The sequence below is a fragment of the Vidua macroura genome, chromosome 3, assembly GCF_024509145.1.
Source record: "Vidua macroura isolate BioBank_ID:100142 chromosome 3, ASM2450914v1, whole genome shotgun sequence".
Classification (NCBI taxonomy): domain Eukaryota; kingdom Metazoa; phylum Chordata; class Aves; order Passeriformes; family Viduidae; genus Vidua; species Vidua macroura.
Window position 1 is genome coordinate 15,074,420 of NC_071573.1, and position 19,403 is coordinate 15,093,822.

Sequence of the window (19,403 nt, forward strand, 5' to 3'; positions counted from 1 at the left end):
CAAAACTAGGTTGCTTCATTGCTAATACCACTGTCATATACAAGCATGAAAGTATGGAAGATTAAATGCTTCAAAAGTACCATTTGTGTTGAAAACTGTTTAGTCACAGCAGTCTAAAATCATTGGTGCTCAGATTGAGTCAGCAATAGCAAAAGTGTGGTAAGTTATGGGATGTGAAGCATTGCTCAAACTAGGCAGTCAGACAGAAGATGGGGTAAAGAACTCTATGGAAAATTACAACAGTACAAAAATCAAACCATGGGTCCTGCAAACTGCAACATTGCAAGGACAATCAGTTTGTTGCTCTAGTCTGCACAACATATTGGATATGACCCTGGAGATAATGCAAAGAAATTTGGGTATAACACTGCAGAAAAATTGAACATTTTGCTGAGTATGGTGTGTTGCTTCCTGTAAAAACAGGTAAATAAAATTACTGCTCCAGGCATGCCTCTTAAGTTTATCCATAAATATTCCAATGTATATTCTGCCGGAACTTATATTTCTGCTACATCAGAAGGACAGACACAGGTGATTCATTTATGTCAAACAGCAGTTCTGTGGTCTCTCAATTACCTGAATTCACTTACTTGCAATGCTTTCGAGGTTTGTTACTTGCTGACCCTCCACTGTATGCAGTGAGTGATCTGGGGAACCAATTTCTATGCTTGGTTGGTACAAGCATATGATTTTTTCCCAGATAGTACACTTGCTGTATTTCATATTGCATATACTTATGGGAAATAGGGAAATATCCACTTGCTGTAATATTCTAGCAGCATTTTATGCTACTGTAACAGACTAATGTCAGTGACTGTACTGGAAAAAACATTGCCATGTAAAGGGTTTGTTCACAGAAACAAAATGCAGTCTTCTGATTCATACAGTAGAAATATTTACATTTAAAAAAATCAGAAGTCATATTTGCAAACTGCACAAAGACATCATTTACCCTGGTAGACTTTGTACTGCTACATACTGCTGTGCAAGGACAGATCTACACAGCAGTTAGCTCACTCGGTAGATTTCTCCACTTCAAATGGGTATGCTACAGATTTAATTCCATGTCCAAAGCTTTTTAAAGAATGACAGCTATGTTTCCCAATAATCAATCGAAAGTCTGACATCAAAATCATAGTGTTTAATTGGGAAAGGCTTCTTAAGCCCTGTAGTACAACCTTACCTTTGCCTTTGTGCTGTATTTACAGCACCTTCACAAGGTGAGGTGGAAACTGAGCTTTTTCAGTTGCCACCTTATGTTGGCAGAATTCTCTGGTTTTGTACTTATTGTCTCCAATAAAAGTAAAATTCAGAATGAACAAATACAAGTGCATAAGTTTCATCCCTACCACAACCACAAATATATTCTGGCTTAAATTGTACAACATGGTATATTTTTCCTTAACTGTGCATCTGCTGCACAATTGTTCAGAGAAAAACTTTGTGGCATTAAAAGGACTCAACGTAGTGAAATGCTGATTTGCAAACAGCCAGGTATTTATATTACTGCACACTATTGTGACTGCCACTGCCTCCATCTATGAATGTGGGCTCCTGCAAAACTTGCAAAAATCTACAGGACACTGAAAATACCATTGCATTTGAACCCAGATCACTTGAAGAAACTGAGAAAAGCATTCCATTTTAGATAGAGAAATGCACATACTTTAGGGTTACAGATTTATGGCTTAGTGCTGTAATTTATAGAGCCAATAATTATTCCTAGTTTAATAAGGCCAGTCCTACAAGATCTTGCCCACAAGATCTGCTAGTTCCAAACTTCCTTATCCACCTCTACCTAGCTACTGTTCCAACTATTCTGTAACCCTTCCCCATCAGAACGTTATGGTTCAAGTTGGTCAGTGATTTGTTATTCTAGAGTATTTACAAATATACAGTAATAATTTCTCCATCTGGATTACAATTCATGTCAGGGGATTGTCAGAACAAAAGAGGACCCCTATCATCAGTCTCCTGGCAGAGAAGCAGAGCCCTGGCATCACCATTGCAGCCTGTCCCTTTATGTGATTCATTGTGGGGAAGGTTTGCTACTGATATCAAAGACCTATTTGTTCATGCACCATTGACTTCTGCTTTGCCATCATGCTGAGAGATTGCTTCAATAAATGGCCAGAAACAGCATTTACATCACAAGTAACACTTGCTACTGTAATTACTTTCCCGTCCACCCTTCCCCGAAGAGTGGAGCCCAGAAGAATTAGTATCCAATAATGGATCACAATTCACACTCGTAGAGTCTGAAACTTTTCTGTGGAGGCAAAGCTTCATACACAGAAGATCAAATACTTTAATTAAGCTTTGGAAGAAAGGTGTACTGATTGCTGGGCAGAAGACTTCCTACAGACTTACACAGTATGTACTTTCAAAAGTGTAACACAAAAGGTGCTTCCCAAAAGACTATATATGAAAGAGAAGTGAAAAGCTACAGTTGCATTAGCTTTTATAGATAATCTACTCTGAAACAGAAGCATAACTGGATATAAAATAAAACAGCCCAATAGATGAAGTAAAATCACAAAACAGACCGAAATTATCCTCATGGTGCTAAGAATTTGCAAGCATCTTGCTTGTGAAAATATAAAATCTTTGATTCTTTTAAGTAGGAGAATCGAAGTCCATGATGCTTCTCAAGACTATCAGAAAAGGAAAAAGAGAAAAGAAAAAAAACTTACACCTGCAAACTACCCAACAAGACAGCTCAAAATGCCTCCCTAACACAAGAAACACAGCTTATCTGCTGACAACAGGACATACATAACAATTTCCAAACAAAAAGCACAGAAGGAAATGAAAATTGTTGAACATTCTGCCAAATCCTGATTAACCACCTCCAGGCACTGTAGACCATTAGCTAAATAAGCATAAAAGCTTAGCTTTTAATTTTAATAATTTTGTCACAAATCAGTTTGCCTATTTGGTCCCTGATCACGACTCCCTAGCAAATGGCTATTTAGCTGCTGAGACAGTAGATAATAAAGGTACTATTTCATTATTATGTGTATGCAACATCTTTCACTACAGGCATACACAGTCTTGCAGTAGATGCTTGGAAGGTGCTGCTTACAAGTTTGGCAGGCTGCCCTCTCTCTGCAGATGCCCAAAACAGGAAACTTTCTGGCTTGCTGCTGCCACTGCTGTGACCCATCATAATACACATTATTTTACTGAGGAGAAAACAAAAAACCCACAAAACCAAAAAAACTCAGGTAAACATTTACATTATTCCCCGTGAAAGAGAAGATACAGAAACCAGAGAGACATGGGGTGAGCCATTACAAGAATGCAGTCTTGTATGTCTGGATTCCAAGAATTTTAGACATTCGTTAGATTTTTGCCTAGTGTCTTCCCCATTATATTTTTCAAGTATGTTTGAGATCAACAAAGACATATCAAAGACTCATAAACTCTTGCAAATCTATAAAAACTCATAAGTGGATACACAATGGACTAATAGATGTTCAGATGGAAAAGAAATGAGTAATTAGGTAGCATTTTTAAATTATACTCCAACAAATCAACACATGAGAAATCCCATACCCGACCCTTCAAACAGAGCTTATAACCAATTGAAAGGTTCAAAAACTGAGAAATTCCAGTTTCAGCTTCTTATAACACACTATTAATGAAAAGAAGAAAATTATTGCAAAGAGTACATTGCACAGTTCTCAGGTATAGCAGTCATCTTTGAAAAGTCAGTGTTCCAAAAGGATTTGAAAACCTGCATTTGTCACTTAAAAAAAAAGAACAGGCAATGCCTTGACTGCCTTACCACCATGGAGCTGTGAACAAATACTGATATTAATGGCCTGAGCACAGCTGTTAATATTGGTATCAGAAAACCACAGCCACTCTGCTGGCTGCAATGCATTGCCTTCTGCCATTCCTCATTATCCATCACTGAAAGTGGCATTAAAACATCAGAAAGCAGAGGTGAGTAATGCTATAATATCCTAGCTAGCAGCAATCATTTTTTGTTATGGTATTCACTTTATTTTGTCAAACTATGTTAGCAATCACTGATTTGAAATATCCATTAGGCTTAGAGGGGACACACATCTACAAAGAGATAAAGATAACAATTTTGTGCCAGGCATTGATAAGCTATTTACTGCACCACAAATCAAAGGAAATATTTTCACTGTAGAACAGAGATATACCATTACAGCAATCACCAAATATCTGCCTCATCCAGATCATAGAGGCATGCAAACACTCAAATGACTTGAATGATCAAGTGTCTGAGCACAAAATACAAGTTATAAGAAAAAAAAAAAAACCTATTGTGTCAACTACTGTGTTCTTCTGGGATAAGAACTTTCAAATCATAGATCACTCCACCATACTTTCAGTGGCTCTGAAATTAAACAGAAATTGTAGCCTGTTCAGTTCATATAGATCTCGGCTCCCACCTCCTTTGGTTGGAAATTATACTTATAAACACAGAGGGGGTAGAGGGGAGGAGGAGGAGGATAGGAGTTGCGTTGGAAATTAGGCTTTGGTCATCTTTTTTTTTAACCCAAATCATAGCTTGTCTGACTTTTCATCCTCTTAGGACTTGATTGCCCATCCATTTTTGAGGGTTGCAGTCCTGAAGCATTAATTCCATTCTTTGCATTGACAAGACATACCACAGCACTGTGAACAAATACCAAAGTGAACTTCGGTCATATTTACAAGGTCAAATTTCTTTCACAAGTTTTCATTTTGAGTCTTTGCTGGTTTATCCACTTGAATAAAATGACTCTTTACTTGAATCAAGCAAAATATTCAGTAGTAATTCAGTTTCCCTAAATCTGAGATCCCTGCAGAAGGGATGTAATTAGTAAAAAAGCACCCCTGGGAGGAACTGTCTCAGCTAAGGATATCTTCTGATGGTGATGTGGCTCTAAGGAGATGGGCTTTTACCCTCTCCTTTTCCTACAGAGGCACACCACTGAGGAGAGCCACAAAAAAAAAAAAAAAAATCCATCTATTTAGATTGTGTCCTGTCCTTTATTTGAGCACAGTTACTGTTTGCCAGAAATGTCAAATCTCTTCCAGCAAAACACTAAACTCTATCTTGTGAGAACAGGTGTTTCTTAGTGTCAAGGAGAATCTTTCCCCACAGTTTTTAACCTTTCAGCCTGCGCAACAAAAGCTGCGCTAACATTCTGAAGGTTAAGGTTACATACTGTGAGATTCAGATGACTTTTCTTAAAATATATTACAGCAGCTTTAATATCACCTCTTTCTCTTGCACAGCATGACAAGGACTTGTTTAACTATCAGCTTAATTAACTGTTAATTAAAACCAAAAAGATAGATTTTGAAGTACAATTCTTCCATGCTTTCAGGTTTTATGACTTAAGTTTTGATTTAAGCCTGCCCATTTATTGAATACTGTCAATGTTCCCTTCATTTCAATGTTGGCAGAAATTGCCTTTATCTTAATTATATGGAAAAAGGGGAAAAAATGAGCCTTGGCTTTCTTTCCTTTGCTTTTGTACTGGGCAATTTTGAAAGCTTTCTTTAAAAATAAAATTGCAGTTTTTTAAACGTTGGTTGAGGTACGGCTTTATGTCATTAAAAAAACAGGTCTGCTTCTTCACTGGGAGATTAGTATTTTACCAGCCAGTCAAATAAGTCTGCCTTGTCTGCCTTCCTTTTTTTTTTTTTTTTCCTTTTTATGTTGTGATATATAGGGCTGTAAAGCACAGAATACAAATTTCCCTGTCCCTGGCCATGCACACTCTGATTCCCTCCCAATAACCAAATCTTCTGAGAGTGATTCTAGGCTGGGCTTTCTTGCAATACATCTGCAATCTAGTTATAAGTTAGAAAGGGAATTAACTGTGGTAGCTCCAAGCTACAGCCTTCCTTCTCTGGCAGACTGGCAGCTGGTCCTTTTATAGAGTATCTCATAGGTGCCATTGAGAGGGGAGGTCCAGAAGTCCCTTATGCATGTTTCTGGTTCTATTGCAGTAGCAAAGTTCAGACATCTGTCAGGTATTACCAGTGAAGAGATGTTCAGTGATCCGTTCAACACAAGTAGATCAGGGATACACAGTCCTTAAATGCACTAAGCAGTAAAACACTTGAAGAACCATTCTTCTGGACAACAGCCTGGACACAACCCTCAGTCATGCATCAGGGACAGACTCCAGGAGATTTCTTTCCTACAAGGCCTCTCCCATTCAACAGGGCCCACGCTGCTGTAAGGACCCACCAGCTTTGTGGTCTGCTAGGCTACCCACCTTTGAGAAACAAGCTAGAAAATTTCTACCCTCCCAGAATAGTTGTACTACATCTCAATTTTTCATCATTCTTGCTAAATGTCCCATCAAAAAGAAAGATCTCAAGCAAGGAAAAAAAAAATGTTCCCTTCATTTTATGCATCATGAGATGAATGAGGAGAAATGCCCCCAACCAATATGTTCAGTCAATAATCACATAAATCTAGCGAGGCTGAAGCATTTCTCAGAGCTGTAAGAAGCAGAGGCTCTAACCAGAGTCTTTGTGGTTATGATACAAAAATCAGCACTGCAGCTCTTCCTCTCCTTCTGAAAGGCAGAGAGAGGGGAAATGGTGATAAATTGGATCTAAACACACCCTCACTGGGCACTTTTGTTGCTGTCTGTTGCCTGTTCAGCTTCAAGTTCTTTATCCCTCCCAGCTGGCCTGACTCTCAGGTACTCTCTGTTCAAGTTTTCTCTCCTCAGCCAGTTCTCAGTCCTCTACACAAACCCTCATAGAGTTCTAAAACTTTCTCTTCGGTTGTACTCTTCCCTGTTCTCAACAGATCCAGGAGCATTGACTGTATTTTCCAAAATTACTGTAGCAAGCCTTTTTTCTAACATTTTATATAAGAAGCCATGAAGGTTTAATCATCAAGTTCCTTAAATTATCTATAGCATCTACAGTTTGGTTAATATTTTCTTCAGCATACTCTGAGATGAACCACCAAAATTAGAAAATGGTGAAAATTAGTGTGACACTAAGGAACATAAGGGAGAAAAAAAATATGGTACCACAGCTCAAAAAGAGCAGTGAGCTTAATTGCCATCAAATCAGCCTAATGTGATCCAACAGAAACACTTTAGAACTAGGAATCTTAACATGTGCTGAAAGATAACTGAGCAAAATTCACTTTGTCAGGACTGGAAATAATTAGGGCTTCAGTCCTAGGAAAGGAAACCTCACTGGTTCCTGAGGAAGGTATATTTTTTTTTCTGTCCCTTATTTTTTTCTTTATTACACCCATAGACAGTAAAAAAACACCACAAGGCCATTGTTAGCTACAAAATGGGAAGCTCAACCCTTTAAAATTGAAATTACAGATTTATCACCTAAGCATGGAAAAATAGATATTTTAAGCTAACAAGTAAAGTAAGAACAGTTCCTAAGAGGCATCCTGTGGCTTTTACAGGCATTAGTTCAGGTTTTGCTATACACCACTAGTAAACTTCAGTATTGTACCAATGGGAGCTGATTGCTTGACAGTGTGATCACAATCATTCCAGTCGGCCTCCACAAGTACCGAGCACATCGGGAAAGGTTCTTGCTCCATATTTATGCAGGAGCAAGAGGAGAAAATTTTGCCCTTCTGTTTAATGATATATCATAATTTTTTCCACTTTCCATCAGGGGAAAAAGAATTGTTCAGACTTCAGAAAAACCCTGCCATAAAGTCAAGAAATCCCATTCTTTCAATACCACTGAAAGAAAATTAAAAAAAAAAAAAAGGGGTTTACCCAAGCAATCATGTTTACATTTCCATTAATTTTTTATCTTCTGACTTCCCACTCAGGTACCTCTCAATATAATGTCCTTAAACTAGTCCTTATGTGACAAATAATTCCTTGACACTAGTGGCATAGATGGATTATAAACAATTTGTACTTGAAACAGAGGCATTAATACCATCAATGAAACCATTCGGGGTTTTTTTTGCCTTTCCACTACGTCTGCAAAGCATTTACAGCAAAATACCTTGTTGTCTGTCCTGACCTCTGAGAAATGCAGTGATGAAGTGCTGGGATCATTTAATTGAAAAAGCAGCATCATATCTAAAAACACAGTGATTCTTATAAGGAAGCAAGGTACCAAGCTACTTAACAGAAAATAACAATGCAAAACAAACCAGCCTCTTTCTTAAGAGGGTGTTTTAATGGTGTCTGTGTTACTAGGCTTGTTCTAAAAGACCTTCTGATTTTTTCCAGAGGAATGAAAAATACTGTGGCTTGGAATATCAGCAGATAGTAGTACTAATTTCCCATACTGTTCATACAATTTTGTTTATCTGAGACTGCAAAATGAGGACAGACTGACCTGTAAAACCCAAGTTCTGATCCCAGTATGAGCTGATTCATCTCTCCTAACCTGCTTATTTAACAAAACAAAGCTCTAACCCTCACAGGTGTTAAAAATTAGCAATAACTATGAGATTGCCAATAAAATGCAATCTAATTCCTTACTATCTAATATGTAATGAACACTAGTAGCTTTCTGGTTTGGAATCTGAAATGTAACAGTCTATCCCAAGCACAACTTCAAAGCTTCATATTTCATCAGTACCTTTTACCAGAAGAACACAACTCTGGACTTAAAAGTTGGGATGACAATGTCTCACCACAATCCCAGGACTGACATCCAAATATTTGTGTACTGCTTGTACCACTCCAGTGATAAAAGGCATGCTGATACATTTGCACTGCTCGGGTTTTTTTACTGTGAATAGCGTCAGTTCTGATCAGTGAATTCTCTCATTTTCACAGTCAACAAATCCCTCATTCTCTATATCCAAAGAACAATTAATGCCTGTAGTCATTCTTTACTTATAAAATATAAAGGAATCACAATTTTGTTTCTGACAACTTTTTTAAGGCTATTAACCAGGTGATTTCCAAGTGGTTTCTCTGTGCCATTCAGTCTCTCTCTCTTGTTTTTCATTTCTGCTCCTGTCTGACAGTTTTACAGAACAGCAATTATCAGCAGATGCACAGTAGCAGCATTGTGACTATTAAAAATGCTACAGTTCAGAGCAATGTTTTTAATTACTCACCAGAGCAATGCTTAAACTGGGCATACCACTCAGGTATTTTTACCAACCTTTCATGTCAAATGTTTAATTAGACTTTCTAGTCACAGTTCCTACATATTTTGCATTTTGAAATAAAAGGCATTTTTCTCCTACATCCTCTATGTGCTGATTAGTTATTCAAATCGAAATAGTCCTAATCTGTATTCTCTGTTTATAATACTCAGTAGTATCTGCAGTGGTTTCTTGCATTCATCAGAGCATAGTACATGAAATTTATGTCTTAATGGCTGCTAAAATCTTTCTGGAGGGGTTGCAGCACTGTCTAATGTGATTCTCTACAAAGTAGCTCATTCCCATATATTCATGGCTACAGATCATCTTGGGTTTGGACAAAAAAAAATTAAACATTAAATACTAGGACTGTGCTGTCCATTTGGAAACTTTGACTGAACTCCCACTAATCTCAAGCTAAAGCATGGCAATTTAGAAATTTGTAATTAACAGTAAATCACTGAGCAGTGCTGGGTATGCTTTCAAATCTAGGGTCAATGACTAACATCTAAAACCTGCAAAGCTCTAAACCTTTTTTATGTACCTTTCTCTATCTGAAGTGGAAGTCCAGGTCTACTTTGAGACAAAGTTTGGGCTAGTTAAAAGTAGGAGTACAATACTAACTGGATCTAATAAGAAACTTTTTGTTTTAGCTACTCTTAGCAGTGAGCTGAAGATATATAACTTTGCTCATTTTTGTAGCTGTGTCTCTTTGGCACTTTGACCATGCATTTCAAATGTTCCAGTGGTGAGGGTGGATGCACAGGAATGATGGATGGTCAACTATTTGATAGATAATGCCGCTCTTTTCCATCTCAAAAACTGAATCTAACATAATTAAAGTTTCTTTTCAATATTCTTTTTTTTTCCTCTCTGATGCTCAGTGCCTTCCATTTTCCCCATCTCTCAAGATTTTTCCTAATATACAACAGGCACTATTTATCAAAAATGACATTCTTAGATAAAAGCAGCTCCAGAAGGTAAGTACATGGCTTACAGCCTGTAGAGATCACTTCTACTGCCTTGGCCAGGATCTTTATATAAACAGTGATTCCCAGTCACTTTGTGAGTCTTTTCCACTGCTGTGTTTCTGTTGCTGAAAATTGATTATCATGAAATATTAAACAAATGCAGCCTTGCCCTGAAAGCTTGTGAAGCAGTTAATTGAAAGGCAATAGGACAGAAATTTTTAGCTCCACATTTGGTTACTTTTATCCCTTCTTTGTTTTCTTTATCTTATCCATGCGTCTATATAAAATATATCACTCAAATGTACAAGGGCTTTTTCCCCAGAGTGCTGGGGGGAATAATCCCATAGAGGCATTTTACCCATGGGATTATTATTTCAGAATAGAATAGAATTGACTGGGAAGCAAATAAAATTATCATGAGCAGTGCTCCCACTAAATTAAGTGTTTCCCTTGCAGTCAACTCAGCTTTTTATATTTCTTACCCTCATTAAGTATTGAGTATAAGAGAACTGAATACTTGATGGTACACTAAGGGGAAGGGGTAAGCATCCTGTGTCTCACACACAAATACATTATATTTATGAAAGATTTAATAGATATTCCCTTAAAATACATGTGATCTCCTGGTACCACAAATAGCTCTAAATCTAGCAGTCATCTCCCAGATGCCTTCCCCCATTCTCCAAATAACTTAAAACATTGATGCTCTCAAGCATATTAAGGGTAGTTCTGATGAATAAATATGCATCAATCACAATCCTTAGCAGTAATGCCTGTAAATAACTTCAGGATTTTAAAAGCAGACAGTATTTCCAAATGTTACACAGTGGTCTTAATTTTCTGAATGTAATTCTTCAAAATTCCTGAAATCTAGAATTCTTAAAGGGGAATGCAGGCAATTCAATGTTCATTTTATGCATCCAGTATCCAATCCTGTAAAATGTTGATAACACTGAGATGACCTCACAATTTCCAACTCTCAAAGCCACTTCAACACCTTGAGAGATTAGGCCTTTGGAAAACAGACATCCTGATAAAATGGTGGCAGTGTGAAAACCTAAAAGAAAATGTTGGCTCTATAGAAAACCTTTCTGGAGTATAGGGAGAAAACAGCCTTCTCAAGAGTCATCTTAGAAACTCCTGATGGGTCATTCATTACCCTCCTTACAGACTTACTTCGCCATCTTGTTCAAACATTAAGACAAACTACAGCATGACTGCTGTCTGTCATTTGAGTTCATCTCACTGTACGTGAGCTGAGATGACAATTGCACATTCACAAAATAGAGAATCCTCAGTTGCTAAGTGTAGGTGGTGAGTTATTATCACTGCCTTAGACTGTTCTCTGTTTGATTAAATATACAAGATCTGCAGTTTTCTAGCCAGAAGGTGAGTTCTCTCCATAACTCTGCAATTGGGATAAAGCACAAACTTCAACAAGTAGGAACTGCTATGAGCAAACATAATGAGGAGCCATGGGAAAAGTTCAGACACAAGAAAAAGAGGAAACTTTTGAGTTAAAAAACAAACCAAAATGGCCTAGAATTGTCTGGTCTTTCCCAGCCTAGATGATTCTATGATTCTATAATGTGACAGGATTTTTTTAAAGCAGCATGGTTTTCCATCAATATATTTGTTTTGGTTAGACAAGTACTAGGCTGAATCTACAAGAATTTGCACCTGATGAGAGCTGGGCCAAAGACCTCTAAGACTGCAGAAAACAGGAACACATCATCATCAGCCAAAGTTCTCACTCCTATGAAGGAAATGGAGGCTGAAGTAAGTGCTCAATTTCAATAGGCAGAAACTTTGCCCAGAAAATGCTTTTCATCATTGAAACTTCAGCAACAAAAAGGGCAGAAACATTATTTCCAGTAAACTCCTCCATGCAGAAGCTCTACTATCAAAAATCAAAACTACTTTTTTTTCCAGCAAAAATTTGTGAAACCTAATCACTTTGCCTCAGGCCACCTGAGAGGGTGAATGAGAAATAAGTCTCAAAATTAAAACAGTGAGGATTTTGTTACTTCTGATGGAAAGCACTTCAGACAGAATTATCCTTTAAATGTAAATGAGACCACTGGATATAAATCCAAACTTCTTTTTGTTTTAAGAAGGTATTTTCTTCCTTTATCAGCCAAGCTAGTGCTATAGCAGATACAAGTGTCATACTGCGGGTAAGAAGATTATTTCCTGCCTTGCTAGTTTTAAAGCAGCCTTTAGATGCACAGCATGAAAGCATCTTCATTAGATTGTTTATCTAGAGAAGAAATCCAAGCCTATTCACCTGAATTTTCTGCAGACCTCCCTTCACTTTCAGAATTCCAGGGCTTTTAAATCCATGCCTACCAATGACACTTATTTGCTTGTTCTCTTGTCTAAAATATAAAAAATAATAAATTGTAGAGGGCAGGCCTTTCTGGCATAGCATCCCATAGTTTTCTACCTGAGACTATACGGACTCATGGTGGCTAGAGGAGGAGTAATTCTCAAAATGTTCCTAAACACCTGCACCCCTGAAACATACCTCAAACATAAGTCAAACAGCGACAGTCCAGCAATCAGGAAAGCAGAGCAGACAGCTAAGAGGATGAAGATGTGCTCCTCAGACAATTAGATATCATGTAAGAAGCAGCCAGTAGCCACAGCCCAAAAATAAATTTTAAAAAAAGCCAATTATGATGCCTCCACATTCAACAACCTCAGTTTATTCACATACAAACAGGGGCAGGAAGAGGAGGTGGGGGGGTTGCATTAAAATTTGTTTTTTTCCTGCTTTTCTTGTGCAGCGTAGGTTGTTTATTCTAACTGTAAATTCTAAGGACAGGTATCCTGGCTGAACTACAGCCTCAGTCCCTGCACACTTTTCTGTTCTCATAACCTCTTTTTAATCATGTTTTTGTATGTTTGGAATATTTTCTATTCCTTCCCTACCAGTCCTCATTCCTCTTTTCCATCCAAGTCCTTACATTTCTGCCTGCTTTGTGTGGCACCTTCTGCAACTTTTCCTTAACAGTCTGTTTCAGCCATCCATTCTTACACAGTCAATTTCTCTGGGGATTATTGCATTTTCAGACCAAAGAAAACTGAATATGATCGTAGGATTGGTTGCACAAACAGGTTCTGAAAGCTTGCAGATTCTACTAGATTCAATAAGAAGTAAGCCTGTTCAATGACACAGGATTTCAGTTCATCATTACTTTAAAAAAAATATCCTTATCAGCAGAATCCTTAATGCATACCTAGCAGAGTGTAATCTCTCAAACTCTGAGTATTTTCAGATTGGATATAATTCTTAATATGAAAATATCATCAACAAAACAATAGTTCTTTTTTTTAAAGCCAGTAATCTGAGAATGCTGTGTTAAAATTCATCACCTACACTGGTTTCTTTTTTGTGATTCTTAAAGCATGCACATCTCCAGGTGCTGTTTCTATTTACTGTGCCTCACTTCATTCATTGCTTATCAAGTGCTTACACCTCAGATCCCTCCTGGTGAATTTGTTGCAACCCTATGCTGTTGACTATCTAAGCTGTGCTCTTTGCTTCCACAGATTTTCAAGTATTTTGTTCTTCAAATATACAAATTTTGATCATAAAAAATTTTTCTTAGCATCTCAATAGCATGTTTCTAAGATGACATGTTCACTTTTATATTAAGCAAGGGCACACTAGCAGCTGCTTGAAAGAAATGGAAACCACACTGGACCCTTCTAAATGGGAAATCCTTCCTACTGCAAAATAGAAATAACCAGAAGAAAACTGGAGGGCAGCTTCCCTGAGGGAAAAGCATGGAAGCATTTACTTAAGTGTGAGATAGTCCCACAGTTTTCAAAGGTCAAAAATTACTGCATTCCTCCATTATTTTTGCTATATGTAGAGAGAGACTGAAAATGTTTTAAGATTAACAGCAGTGGGGCCAGTGTCCATTGCCTTTGGTAATGGTCTGTTTAAGTCCCCTTGCCCCTGTTTCTTGCCTACTCTTTCAAGTTTATCTTGTCATAGTATCCAAGTGCCTTCCACAAAAGGAGAGGTGAAGCATATTTTCATTTCACAGGAAAACATCCTGCAAGGTCCTGAGGTTTTAAGCTAATTTATCATGCTTATCATTCAGCCATCTATCCACTGTGTTTGAAAAGTAAAATGCATTAGAGCAGAACCCAGCTGCTTTTTGTGTTCATAAAAAGAAAGTTTCACTGTTTGGTAATGAGATCAAAATGCCAACGAGGACAGAAGTGCAGAATGCATATGTACAAAATATATTTCAGTATGTCTGACCACCCTTTAAACTCTCTTTTTTTCTATCCTAAAATTTTATGTTTATACTCTATTTCAATCAGTCCTGGACTTGCAAAATTTTCATATATGAAAAATATTTTTAAGCACTGTTAGTAGCTTCAGGGTTACTGAAATAAGTCAGTTTGCAGTTTTATAAACAAGTAAAACTTTGCAGGACCAGGGCCTAAACCTTGAATAATAAATGGTTTCGTTCTTTAATTCTTTTATTCTCCCAAATTGTTCTTTAATTCCTCTGTTTTTCATCTCTCATCAGTATCCTCAGATGACCAACACGGGACTGATTAGCACATGAAGAAACATCATTAAAGTCTAGGTTTATGTTCTACATCTAATTTAATCTAAGAACTGTCTTAGAAACCTATGTTTAACTTTTCATCAGATCAGTTTTTCTCATTTTAGAGTTCAATGGTTTTATCCCTCCAGAACTAGTAAGAGGAAATATTATCTCTACAAAGTAAATAATAGATGTATACAGGGTCACTATCGTACCTCTTGGCACTTTTGGGAAATTTAACAGTTCCGCTGTGTGTAGATAGATACTTTGCACTTAAATTCCTTCTTTGGTGTGAAGTGGGTATTAGACATTGCATCCATGTGTACTACTGCTTTGAGCAGGGTAATTGTAGGCTGTTTAATAGCCACAGTGTTTCAGTTTGGAGTTGGCTGCACTTTGGGTATGCCACTGTGTATGTCCGTATGTTGTGCTTTGCTGTTTTGCAGGAGTAAAGAGATTACAAATGTTTTATATATTTGAAGAGAGTTATAAATACAATCTAACCATTTTTATCTCAAATGGATTTACAAGATTAAAAGCTAGTTAGAGAGGTAAGATCATAAGCTAAGATACAATCATAGGCTAAAACAGGAAGAAAGTAGGTGAGAGAGAAAAGACAATTGAGATGAGGTGGAAACAGATGAGCTTGAGTTATGGAAAGGCAGCACTCAGTAGATGAAGCTCCAAATAAGAGACAAATTCTTCTTCCTGCACTACTGAGACCATGTGATAATAACATAGTGCACAGGGATCCAGAGTAATTTTTACTGAGAACGTGTGCAACAAAAGGAAAGCAGACAAGCATAACCAACCAAAATCTTTGAAGGTGAAATCATGAGCACAGAAAGTATCAGCAATAAAAAAACCAAATATGTAGAACACCAGATAGGAATCAGAAAAATTACAGGATCTCCAGAACATGAACAGGAGATAACATGAGTCAAGACACTCAGGAATTTAAAACAAAAATTTAAAAGTGAAAAGCAGGACTATTGGAAGCTTTTTCTAAAGCAAACCAGGGGAAAAATCAAAATCCTTTCCAGAGAAACTGGAAAGAAACCTGAAAGACTTCAGAGGAAAGAGATGTATAGCTCAGAGATGAATGGCACATAGACAGCAACTAACACTACACTTTATGTATATGTGAGTATGTAGCATATTTCTGAGTAGGTAATGTTGCCTTCCTAGTGCAGTCAGAGGATGGTCCAGCAGGCAAGCAGATCACAATGATACAGACAACGAGGAAGACCTTGCAGGTAAAAGAAATGAGTCTGCGGAGAAATCAATTCAAGCATTATGACAGTGGTAGGAAAAGTAACAGCTAAAGAGCTTTTTCTGATGCAATAAACTGATACTTATCCAAGGGGAATATGGGGAACAGAGATTTGGGGATGCTGAGAAATTTAGATTTTTATCAAAAGAAGAGGAGAGGCATTTTCTATTCATATTTACATTAATAAAAGGGATATTGGAAATAAGCATCCTAAGAAAAAATGATGTTCATATCTCACACTCTACAAAGTAAATGAATAATAGAACATACAGAAAAGAAAACCAGACAATGAGGCAGAGCTGGGACAGGAAACATGCAGCAACTAAACCCAGTAGTTAAGTGAAAGCACATGAATGCTTCTCTAAACGTCAGTCAGGAAGAATATTCATACAGATAAATGACTCTAATGTGTTGACAGAAAATCTCATCTGTAATTACAGAAGATACACCAAGCAGGAATACATGCTGGGAGGAAACTATGCCATCAAGAGAATTGTTTACAGTATAGCTGGTTAAATGTTTCTGTGCCTGAGAGAAGCCAGTCGTGATTCTGCTTTAATCAGCATCTGCTCTATCCGATCAATCTTCTGAGTTTTGGAAGGTATCTATTGGTTTTGAACCTCATAAAAATGATGTATTCTTTTATTCACCTGTAATATTTTTTGTCTGGGCACTAGGTAGCCCCATATTCTAATCCTTACCAATGGTTTGTGCTCTCCAGTGGCAGCTGGAGCAACCATCTCTGAAGCTTAATTCTTTTTCTGTACATTATCTGGAGTTTGGCTGAAAATACATTTCCTCCTGCTACACATTTCTGATTCCTGTTTATAGAAATTAGGGAAGCTTTTTCTCTGCAATACTTTATGGTAAGGTTCCACATCACTGAACACTAGCTAGGCTTCTGTCTTATTCTCATGAACCATTTTTTTCTGGGTTTTAAAGAGTTACCACAGTTAGATTGCTGTAATTTCCCATACTACCAACCAGAAAGTTAGTGAAAGTAAAATGTCCCAAAAACATGACAACAGCTTTTCTATGCCAACATGCCTTCAGCTGAGAGGTCAAGTTCAGACACATAATTTATATGTTTGGAGAGATATTTCTTCTCACTTTCAGGTGCAAGTTTCAAACTTCCCTGTCTTTCAGGGAGAAAACTAGCAGGCAAAGCATCTCAGGAGTTCTAGGCAGGTGTATCCTGCCAATAAAGGGCTGATCCAGGGAATGAAACAGTGGTTATGCTGACACTTTGTGACAGCAACCACACAGGCATGTACATCAAAAGGAAAGTACCCCAATCTGCCCAGCCTGGTTTCTCACTCTGCATGATGTGTCATATTCACTGCAGACTCAGTACAGTGTTGATGTCATCTCCTGTCTCCTCACCCAAATCCTCCTCCTCAATACGGAGCAAAAACCCAGGCTTGACTTCTCCTTTTTACTTTCCTCTTCCCCTAAACCAATTCCTTCACTTCACACTGTGCTTTTCTATTTTTCACTGTAGTGCCATCTCTCTTCCTCCAAGTGCCAAAAGGACACTCAGTTGCCATTCTTATGGAATCACTGAATGGTTTGGGTTGGAAGAGAGCTTAAAGATCATCTTGTTCCAGCTGCTCTGCCATGGCAGGGACACCTTCCACTAGACCAGGTTGCACAGAGCCCCATCCCGCCTGACCTTGAACACTTTCAGGGATGGGGCATCCACAGCTTCTCTGGGCAACCTACTCTAGTGCCTCAACACCCTCACAGAGAAGAATTTCTTCCTAAAACTTTTCTCCTCCCTTCACATAAAAGAAGTCTTGATTTAAACTTTGTAGAGAACCTAATAGTCAGGTTGTGTGTTTTGAAGGCTCATCTCCACAAACACAAACGAGAACAGGAGTACAGTGCCAAGCATGGGAACACCAATGACTTGATAAGAGAAAAGAGAGCCCTGTACCCTGACTCCTCTCAAGAGGAGTGATCAGTGCTGCTGTCCAGGTGTTAAAACCATCACTTTGAGTCAACAGGTGCAGTTCCTCAGCTCAAAAACTGACAGGGTGGCAGTTACTGCCTAAAGGAGCATGAGATTCCTTATGGGACACAGGGGAATAGTACTGGAGGGACAAACCAGTCCAAGCAAATTACTGAAGAGAAAAAGAGGACTGGACTCAACTGAGAGACTCATTTGCAGGGTACTTGCTAATCCATATAAAAAGCCTACTATTTTGATATCAAGCATATAAGATGTTTTAGGTTCTCCCTGATATTGTTTGTTTCTTGTATTTACTGAAGAACTTGTAAGGTCAAAAATCAAATGTGTATCCTGATTATGTGCTTTCTGGTCATTTTTTCCAGCAGTTTAAGAGGTGATTTGAAGACTTGTCATGTAAACTGAGATTGTTTCATAGTTTCTAGTGAAAATGGTTTAGCCACATCTTCATTTTGTTTCCCATTTTCCAACTTCAGCAAAATTCCTTCACTCCAAATCTCTCTAAAATTTAGAAAACTTGCTGGCCATTATCTTCCATATGCCCACATTGTGATCTGAACCAGAAAATAAAAGAGGAACTTTTTTCAAAAGGGCCATTGCAGAAGAGCTCACAATTGTGTGCGATATTGTTTGAAGTTGCCTACTGAACTCACACATTTCCAGTGCTTCAGACACAGGGGTTAGATAGGCTTTAAAAAAACAAAGAAACACTACTGTTCAGAAGCTTTTTTTGGCTATGATGACAACTCCTCAGAAATTGCTTATTTTTCAGATCAGTGGAGAGTGATAGAGAAGGTCTTGGATCATTACAGAACATGAAGATCCTTACACATCTGAGCATATTGCAAGTGACAGCAGAACATAGAGTGAGCCCCCAACAACACTGTCAGCAGCCAGAGTTAAGAAAATAACATTCACTGAAATTTTCCTTACTTAGAGATGTTTTCTGACTTTTTTATTGACCCGACACTGTTGTTATGTTTAAAGCAGTCAGAGATGTGCTACATCAGCCCAAGTGCCTGATGCAGAAACACAGGGAAAAGATCATCCAAGGAACCTCACTGATCAGGTTAGCAAATCAAACTGCATAAAAATGTATATGCCACCCATCTTAACAGCAGCAACTTTCCAAACCAGGAGAAGGCTTGTGAAGGTGTTCGTAGACAAGGAAAACATGGGAAACAAAAAAAGTGTATGTTGCAGCCCTCCCACAGAAATAGGAATGGTTCAAGCTCAAGGCTGCAAACAGAACCACACTGTAAGGAGAAAGCTGGCCACTCTGGAGCCAGCTCAGAGGCAGTGCTCCCACAGGTTTGCTGCTCCCATGCTCCACAGGGTGGCTGAGCAGCAGTAAATTCATCTGCTCAAGATCCACCACAGCAAGCACAATGAACCTCATGCTATTTATCTCTCCTTTTAAAACCCAGGTTCTGACATTCACAGGCTCACATGTGAATGATTTTGTATTCTTTTATTTAAAGAAAGTTTCTGAAAATTACCACCTAAAAGTCTGAAATTTAAGCTA